We start from the raw sequence: 9,476 nt of genomic DNA on the forward strand, positions 1-9,476 counted from the left end.
GAACAATGCGAATGAAAAGTGACAGCTATTGTTTAAGGAGCTTGTTAGATGGGACATAAGCCACGTTGCATAATTAGCTGAGCTTGCAATGGCCTTCCACTCAACTGCCTGACATTTCTCCGTCTGCAAATGTGGTACCCATTTTAAAACCTAGATCCAATCAATTACAACACGTCAGGGAGGATTCTGGGCATCAATGATCTGATCATTGGGTTGATGGCGATAAACAAGAGCTTCCCATAAGGCTCACTCCCTCTTCCCAAGAGCCACCCTCATCCTCTCTCCCCTTTCTGCTCCCGCATCCTCTGCAAACTTTCGAAGACAGATGCCTCGTGATGGCCTTTGCTCGTGGGGATGTTGCCTCTTGGTCAGGGTTTCGGCCCTTTTGGGGGGAAGGATGCAGCAAATGGCATGGGGGGGAGCACAGGGCCTCCGACCCAGGCCACTCTGAGGGCAACACTTCTTACCACCCCGCTATTGTCCTAAGTTCACAGTTTATCACAGGAAGCTCTGAAGGGTGTCAACTCACTGCTTGGTACCTCTTCTCAGCCGGTCGTGGCATGGCAGCTCTCTCCTTAGGGTGGCAGCTGCCTGTTATTCTGACAGATCCAGGTTGGTGATGAGGTAGTGGGCGGGATTGAACTGGGGACCTCGGGAGGATAGTGTGTGGGCCTCTACAGCATGAACTAAAAGCCACCCGGCTGTTAGCGAGGGCTGTATAGAAGACATGTTTTATTGCTCCCTCTAAGTGATCTCGGTGCCACTAGCTGGGACGCACCACCACACCCTGGAGGTGTGTGGGTTACGTATTTCCCCTAGCTGAGGAAGCACATCCTGAGCTTCGGAGAGTTCCCAGTTGTAATCCCGGATGACCCCTGTAACAATGCGACCACTGGCAGGACGCTATTGAGAGTATCAATTCAGGACAAATTGCTTGGAGCAGGGCAGTCACAGCCCGAGCACGTCACAGCAGCCATGCAGAGAGGACTTTGGTTTCACCCCATTGGCCAATCGGACGTCATACAAGCAATTCCCTCAGCTATTCCAGTTACCTTGTATCACCACCAGCCCCGCTCCTTATGGGGATGAATGGTTATGAAAACCAATACCCCAGTAAAAGAAAACGGGTTCTCTCAAAGGACCCCAAAGGGCCAAGCCCCAGATGCAGGTGAATAGTCGAGTCAGATCTTACCCACAAATCACGCTCTTGCAAATCCTTTAGCGTTGTTATGGAAAAATTGATCCATGTGTTGTGTTTTCAGTCAGATCAGCCTGAGGCCTTTTATTGATTAGAAGCACGCAGGGGAGAACCGTTATGGAAACGGCCTCCCTGAAGCTGGTTACAGACAGCCTTATAAAGCTTAAAACCACAATCGTAATATGCAAGTTACATACATAATGTCCTTATTATTTTGCTAAAAAAATATTGCAAAGTTAATGCTGATTGGAGTAGGAGTAAATTTCTTCCATATTAGGCTTTTCCTGTTATTACTTATCTGTTCTGTGCGGTTACGTGTTTACAGTAGGGGATATTACAAAATTGTTTTTCAGTTGGGGACTGTTAGGACTTTCCACTGTCTCCTCGGTGCCCCCCTACTTGGCTTGTCTGGCCGGCCCTGGCAGCCTGACATGAGGCCTGGGCCTACAAGGCCTTGGATAACACTGGATTTTCCCTTACAACATCTAAAATATAAAGGTTTATTCATAAAAAGAAAGAAATAGAGATGAGAGTTAAAATTTTTAAAGGAATTAATTACACACAGTAGTGGCAAAGTTCTTGGTTCAGGCTTGTAGCAGTGATGGAATAAACTGCAGGTTCAAATCAAGTCTCTGGAGTCCATCCACAGCTGGGATGGGGCATTCAGTCCTTTGTACAGAGCTTCAGTTTGTAGCAAAGTCCCTCTAGAGGTATGAAGCAGGACTGAAAATAAGATGGAGACGAGGCATCAGCCTTTTCTAGCTTCTTGCCATGTGGTCTTTGCTTTCTTTGTCCCAAGGACACTCTTATCCAGCACAGGGGCACAGAAAAACCTTAGAGTTCTGTCCATAGGCAGGTCCCTGCAGACCTTGCTGAGTCACAAGGCGTATCTGCCTTCTCTCAATGGGTCGATTGTAGAGCTGATGGTCCTTAATGGACCATTAAGCAGGCTAGGCAGAACTGACACCAACTTATCTGAGGTGTTCCCCAGAAGCAGAGCGCAAGTTTGAAATGCAGGCAGCATAGAGTCAATATTCATAACGTCAACTACAAAAATGATACACACATCTAGAGATAGCATCATTATAATCAGCCAATCAGAACCTCTCCGTAGACCCCTAACACGACAACCTTTCTACAATATTGGCTGCAAATATAGAACAGTAGCCGCAACGGTGATCTATACAGTTACAGATTATGTCAATAACGTCACAGGAGGTGACACGGCATCAGCGAGACTGATACTGGAATACTGCTTCCAGTTTTGGTGTCCTCGTTTGAAAAAGATGTTGTGAAATTGGAGCTGGGGCAGCAAAGAGCCACCAAAGGTTCTGAGGGCCGGAGAAAAATGCCTTCTAGGGAGCTATTGAAAGAGCTCAACCTGTTTAGCTGATCAAAAGAAGATTGAAAGGTGACTTCATTGAAGTGTTGAAGTGCCTTAATGGAGAGAAAAGATTGGGTATTAAAGGGCTCTTTAATCTAGCAGAGAAAGGAATAACAAGACCCAATGGCTGGAAGATGAAAACAGACAAATTTGTATTACAACTAAGGCACAAATATTCAACAGCGAGAATGATTCATCCCAGGAACAAGCTACCAAGGAAAGTGGTGGATTCTCCATCTCTTGATGTCATTTCATGAAGACTAGATGCCTTTCTGGAATGTGTTTGCCCCAAAAGTAGCTCTTGTGTCATACAGGAGGCCTGTGATATGCAGGGGGTCAGATTAGATGCTCTAATGGTCTCTTCTGGCCAGAAAGTTGACTAATTTCTAAAAAATCTGAGTATAGCAGTGGGAGCAGCATCTGATGTTTCCCTGTCTAGCCGGCTTGCTGCCTAGAACGAACGCTCCTTGAGTGGGGTGATCCACAGGGAGTAGCTCAAACCTCCAAAGTGCCTGGCCAGAGGCAGGACATTGGCACAGCAAGGGAGGGGTGTGGCAGTGACATCACAAAGGCCTTTTGCAGGACCTCAGCCTATTGGTCCAAGGTGGTGGGGAGGTGGTGACCTCACAGAGAGATGCTGACATCAGCCAGGCAGGACCAGGGCGAGGGGCCAGGGAAACCTCAGAGACCCCTGTGGCTTTGCTTCAGCAAGTCTCCTTCTCCAGGTCTCTCTCTGAGGACTGAGAGAGTATTCGGGTTCACGGACGTGAGCGCCAGGAGGAACCTCTTTCGAGTTTTCTCCTTCCCTCTTAGTGATTTTACTAGAAAACAGCCGTCCCTGTTTAGAAGGTAAGAGCCTCCTGGAGGTTTGAAACCTGTTCAGAATGACCCATCTGTTGCAGGGGAGTGCTCTGCAGCTCCCACTGTGGGAGATCCACCCAAAAATGTGGGGCTAAAATAGTGCTCGGGCAGTGATCCCCACCAGTGACCTGGGCCATCCTTTGGGCTCTCTGGTGAGAACCCTCAGCCTCCTGTCCTCAGTCTCTACCCTGATTGGCTGAGCAGGGGGTTATTGACAGGGAGGAGACTCAGGTCCTTGTTGGTCTCTTTTAAGATGAAGTAAATAAGTCAGAACCAGTTCTATGTTTGATGAATTTTGCTGCTTCTCTGCATTAATGGTCTCTGAGCAGTTCATGATTCTCTCTAACATTGCAGTTCTCCTCAAATATTTGCTGAATAATTCCTGTGCACTGTTGTTGGTCTGGACCTCATCTGAGAGCACTTTATTCAGGTCATTCAATGTCTGAAATTCAAGATCTGATGGTTAGTTTGTAAAAGCAGCAAAGAGTCCTGTGGTACTTTATAGACTATCAGATGTTTTGGAGCATGAGCTTTCGTGGGTGAATCCCCACTTCGTCGGATGCATGTAGTGGAAATTTCCAGGGGCAGGTATATTGAAAATCAGGGCTCTTGGGTCCTATTCCCAATTCTGCCACTGGCTGGGTGTGTGACCTAAGACAAGTCAATTCTCCTTTCTCAGCCTGAGCTTCTCCCTCTTTCGAGTAGGGATAATACTGATCCGCTCCTGCCTACCTCACGGTGGGTGGAGGCAGGGCCAGCTTTAGGTTTTTTGCCACCCCCAGGAAAAAAAAATTTGGCTGCCCCCACCCCAGCCCTGGGCTCCCCCCCATAAACCTTGCTGCCCAAGCCCTGGGCTCTGTCCTCCCCACCCGCACCCCCTGCCGCCCCAGCTCTGGCCTCCCCCCACCTGCACCCCCCTGCTGCCCCAGCCCTGGGCTCTGCCCCCCCAACCTACACTCCCCTGCTGCCCCAGCCCTGGGCTCTCCTCCACACACACCCCATGCTGCCCTAGCTCTGGGCTCCCCCTTCCCCACCAGTGCTCCCTCACCCACACACCCTCTGCTGCCCCAGCCCTGGGCTCCCCCCCGCACCTGCACCCTCTTCCTGCCCCAGCCCTGGGTCACTGGTAACTTGCTCCCAGGGCGGGTCATTCAGCAGGAATTTTGGATGTGCACAGAACACAGACAGGACTGGTTCCCGCATGGTTACAGAACTGCAGTAAAGTGGAACAATTTTCAGCTTGTGTGATTGGAGGAGATCTGGATCCATATTATCAGACTGTCCTCCATAAATGAGGAAAAGTTGAGGTGCCTTTATTATTCTTTGTTTCTATGGGGAATTTGCCAGTGCAATATCACTGTCTTCCTTTTAAACAAAGAAAACTAGAAAAAAAATGTCAATGGCTGTTGAAAATAGCAATTCCAGTCCTAAAAACCGCTGGGAAGCATTTATTGCTCAATTTTGTCTAGTAGGATGCCCCTGGAACAAAGGGATCGAGAAACCTGCATCACTGAAAGTGCAGCCATGGAGACACCACAAAGCAGCCTTCCCTAGCAGGGGCAGGGGGGCGAGAAGGGACGTCATCCGAGCTCCCTGCATCCAGGTCACTTTCCTCAGCCGGGCTGCGTCAGGGGAGGGCAGAGAGCAGCAGCTTCTGATGCTCCCCTTACAGCCCAGCCCAGGTGGGGAAAGTGACCAGGACGCAGGGAGCACATAGTGTTGCTCCTCGCTCCCCCCACCCTCTGTGGGGCCACGGAGGAGCATTGGGGCAGGGGAGAGCAGTGAGCACCTTTGCACGGCCACACGGTGCCCTTTGACCCCCTGGAGCCCTGGGCGGCTGCCGGGGGCCCCACCCCTAAGGCCGGCCGGGCTCCCCAGCACGAACAGCAGAGACACAGGGAGACTGGCCACACACTGAGCAGAGGTAGCCTGGGCGGCTCGTAATGGAGGCTCGGGGGGGTTCAGCCTCCCCAAACCTTGCGTCACCAAGGGGACAGTGGGGCCCATGACTAGGGGCCCTGGCCAAATTAGGCCCCCCTGGGAAAGTCTCCCCCACGGTGGTCCCAGGGCTGGAGGAGCTCCCACTCCCTGCTACGGCCCGGGGGCTGCAGCAGGGGCACAGAGCTTCTCTGGTCTCGGGGCCGCAGCGGGGCCGGGGTAAAGGAGTGACAGGGTGGGGCCAGTGGGGGAAGGGGTGGAACAGAGGTGACAGTGGATGGGGCCGTGGGTGGAAGGTGTGGAAGGGGGCGGAGCCACACACAGAAGTGGGGGGGGGTCATGGTTCCGGTGCTGGGGCCCCCGTACTTGTTCTCCCTTTCCCTGGGCTTTGGCATCACTAGCCCCTGCTTAGCGAGTAGGGGTCAGTGGGCCCCAAAATGTGGGGCGTGACTCCTAGGGGGACACAGAGGAAGATTGATGGGGCACTTCAGGGCCTGAGCCAGCTCCCATGGAGGGCAGGGAGGGAGCCCCACTCAGCCCCACTCTGTCCCAGCTCTTCCCCAACCCCACCCTCAGCCTGGGCCCCTGGCTCCCAGCCCGGCCTCGACCCCCTTACCCCTGTCTGCACCCCCGTCCCCAGCAAGCAACGGCCCCACTCCCAGCCCCGGTTCTCGACCGCGGCTTCCGAGGGGCCACAGCCATGGCCCATACGAGGGCGCAGTGTGAAATGTTTGGGGCCCACTGGGTTAGGGTGACGTCCTCAATCACTTCTCTGCAGTCCAATGAAAGCGATTCCTCCCCCACCCACCCCTCCGTCAGGACGGCCTAGGTACGTTCCGCTGCCCTTCACTCGTACAGGAAGGAGAATAACCTTTCATTGCACTCAATCCTAAAGTGATTTGCAACCCACCACCATCCCAAACTGGTCATTTTGGGGAAGCAGCCTCATCATGCTGCATAGCTAGGCAGAGTAGGGGTGTCTATGCAAACACGGCCTGTTCCTGAAGTCTTCCCCCAGCTCCTCACTAGATGTGAGGGGGGAGCTCTTTCAGACCCTGCTTACGCTTAGTATTTAAAAACTTCTTATTGTCCCAATCTCTGCCGGCCTTAGATTTCTCCTCCTGTCCATTTCTTGACAGCTCAGATGAGGTGGCCGAGTGGTTAAGGTGATGGACTGCTAATCCATTGTGCTCTGCATGCATGGGTTCGAATCCCATTCTCATCGGATGTATTTAGTCTTCACCCTCTTTTATAGACAACCATCTCCCGCCTTGGTACAATGACAGATCCAGCAATGTTGCTTCTGTTACCCAAAATTGGGCCAGCTAGTTAGCGTAAGGAGGACTAATGACCCCCCAGCGTTTGGCAGAAAGCAGCATGTTTATTATACTAACAGCTAAGCTCAAAAGAAGAGATGGGGGGGTGTCATACACACGCTCCCAGGACTGGCTCGGCACTGGGGATGTCAGGATCCTTTAAGGTAAGTGTCCCCCAGCGCTGCAATGGACGGTGCGATGAAGGTAAGTCTTCCCGAGGCGCGATGGAATGTAACGCAGCGAACCACTGGCCAGGCGGTCGGGGCGAAGGGCATTCACTGGAGGTACAAGCTTGTGAGTGACTCCTGAGCACAGGGCCCCTTCCTCTTTTAAGGACCTGCTCCTCATGGCCTGTGACTGGAGATGACTTGGCTGCATCTGGTGGGTCACACTCCACCTCAGCCAGTGTCCATGCAGTGTCCATGCTCTGGGTGTGTGATCGCTGCCTAATGAGAGTCCCAGACACCTTGTCTATCTAGGAGCTCTTCTGCTCTTCCAGCTGTTCAACCAGCCCCTTCATCCCACAAGCATTGTGGGGGGGGGAGGGGGAAAGCCACTTCACAGGCATTCAGAGAGGGAGAGGAGACAAGCGGGGGGAGGGGGGGCGTAACAGACCTTTTGGGCATACAGGTGATACGGAGCACACAGATCACTGCTGCTCCTACAACAGGGTAAGTTCTCAAGCATCATGTTTCTTACTTTGCCCATCTGTCAGTTTTGATGATTATCGATGGAAATATTTTGCCATTGGGTCGTGTGTTTACACAGAAATTGACATTTACCAACAAATACGTAATTCTTCCAAGCCTGCCTAGTCTGCAGTTGATGGGTTTAGAGGGACACATTCACTCTCCCCATTCCCCATGCCAGGCCTGTGCTCTCAACTTCCCACACTGCTGGGATCCTTCCCTGGTCTCCCCCCAGACCACTGCCCCACCCCCACTTCTGGGATCTCCTCCCCACACTGTCCAACTCCCCTGTTGGCAGGATCCCTTCCTGTTCCTTTCATTTCCTGTCTCCACTCTGGGCGAAAGCTCTGCACGGTTCCCACAGCAGAAGTTGAACCCAGGCCCTGTGGGAATGTATTGCTAACTTGGCGGATGGGAGTGTGGGAAGTTAAGGTATGTAGGCTTCAAGGACGGGCTAATTAGGCTGTGAGCTGTGTAGTTAGATTGGCCTTGGCTGGTTCTCATCTGCTAGTAGGCAGTAAACAGGATAATAAATCAGAAGGTTGTACAGGATGACAATTATCCAATGAAGTTATAGCTGTGCCTGTGTGTATTTTATTAACCAATTAGCAATTGCTTGATTGCTTGCCTTAATTGTATATAACAAGTATGCTGGAGAGAAATAAATGATTTTGCTTGCAATCATATTGGTTGTTGTGCTTTATCCCGGCCTGCATGAGATGCACTGAGATGCAACAAATGGTGACCCCGACGTGATTCGAATCGGATCGAGTCGTTGTCCTGAACAGGCGGGAGAACAGCCGCGGCAGGAGGTACTGGGGAAGAGCCAGCTCCTGGGCGTCCGGAAGGGAGACGCATTTGAGCTCAAAGGTGAGCGGCTAGTGAATCATGGGTACCGCTGCATCAGCGGAAGAAAAAATGGTGCATGAATATTTGATACGCATCGCGGAACGGCAGGGAGAAAATCTCCCCTCTGATACGTTGTCCCGCCTGCTGCGGTGGGGACAGAGAAGGGGACTTTTCGTTAAGCCGAGTACAATCTTTGATAAAACTGTCTGGGAGCGGCTAGGCTCCGAGCTTTGGGAGTCGGTGACTCAGGGCGATAAGGAAGCCTTCTCCCTGAGTCAAGTATGGAGTAAAACAAGGAAGATAGTAGACACTCTCGCGGCTGAGGCGGGAGTGCAGGCGGCCCTTCATGAGATCTTCCGCCCAACACCCGAAATGCCTTCTGTGTTGCCGGTTGGAGCCAAGGAGTTTTTTTGGTGGCGAGGACACGGTAATACCTTTGGCTCCCGATTTGGATGATTTTGCCCCTGTTACGGTCCCACTACCCTCCAATGTGGCCCTCGGCCCCGACGTAATTGATCCTGCTACGGTCCCATTACCCCCTGATACGTCCGAGCCTATGGAGACAGCCTTGCCGCATGCACCCCCGCCAAGGCCGTGCCGAGTTCACGGGACCTGGGGGTGTCACGATTGCGGGGAAACAGAGGAGGCTCGGATGGAACATGTGCCATCAAAGATATATCCCGATTTGACTACGCTTACTCAGTTTATTCAGTCTGATGCCTTCTGTAAGGAGATGGAGCGCCAGGGTCAACAGCTGCAGGATATTTATAATAAGTTGGATCAAATGCAGGGTTTTCCGCCTGGATCATCGCGTTCGCATCTTCATGAATGTTTTCATCCATCTCGCTTATCTGAGCCGCCCCCGACTCACCTTTCCGCCCCATCTGGCCCCGGGGACCCTCCGGATCCGGTACAGCGCTGGCATGGGGTTCTAAAGGAAGCCATCATTGAAGGTTTGACACCCGAGGCTTTCCCGGTGATCACGCCAGACCCTCACAATCCTAACGGTAGGCGGTGGGCTCCTTTGGACTGGAAGTTGATCCGTGAAGCGCAGAAATCGATTATGGCTTATGGATTAGATAATCCGTATGTACAGTCTATAATTGAACAGGTGTTTGCTGGACAGGCAATGTGTCCATACGATGCGATTAAGCTATCTGATATGCTTCTTACACCTACACAGAGATTGTTGTGGAAAGATGATTGGGCTAAGAGAGTTGATTTGGCTCTTGTCCGTAACC

The 9,476-nt window shown here is 52.0% G+C and overlaps 1 non-coding gene across 1 annotated transcript; it reads left to right on the forward strand.

The window, feature by feature from the left end:
- Positions 1–6,524: 6,524 nt before the first annotated feature.
- Positions 6,525–6,606, forward strand: TRNAS-GCU. The gene has a single exon. It is a non-coding gene; the product is annotated as a tRNA-Ser (tRNA).
- Positions 6,607–9,476: the final 2,870 nt, after the last annotated feature.

The sequence above is a fragment of the Mauremys mutica genome, unplaced genomic scaffold (genome assembly GCF_020497125.1).
Source record: "Mauremys mutica isolate MM-2020 ecotype Southern unplaced genomic scaffold, ASM2049712v1 000565F_np12_obj, whole genome shotgun sequence".
Taxonomy (NCBI): domain Eukaryota; kingdom Metazoa; phylum Chordata; order Testudines; family Geoemydidae; genus Mauremys; species Mauremys mutica.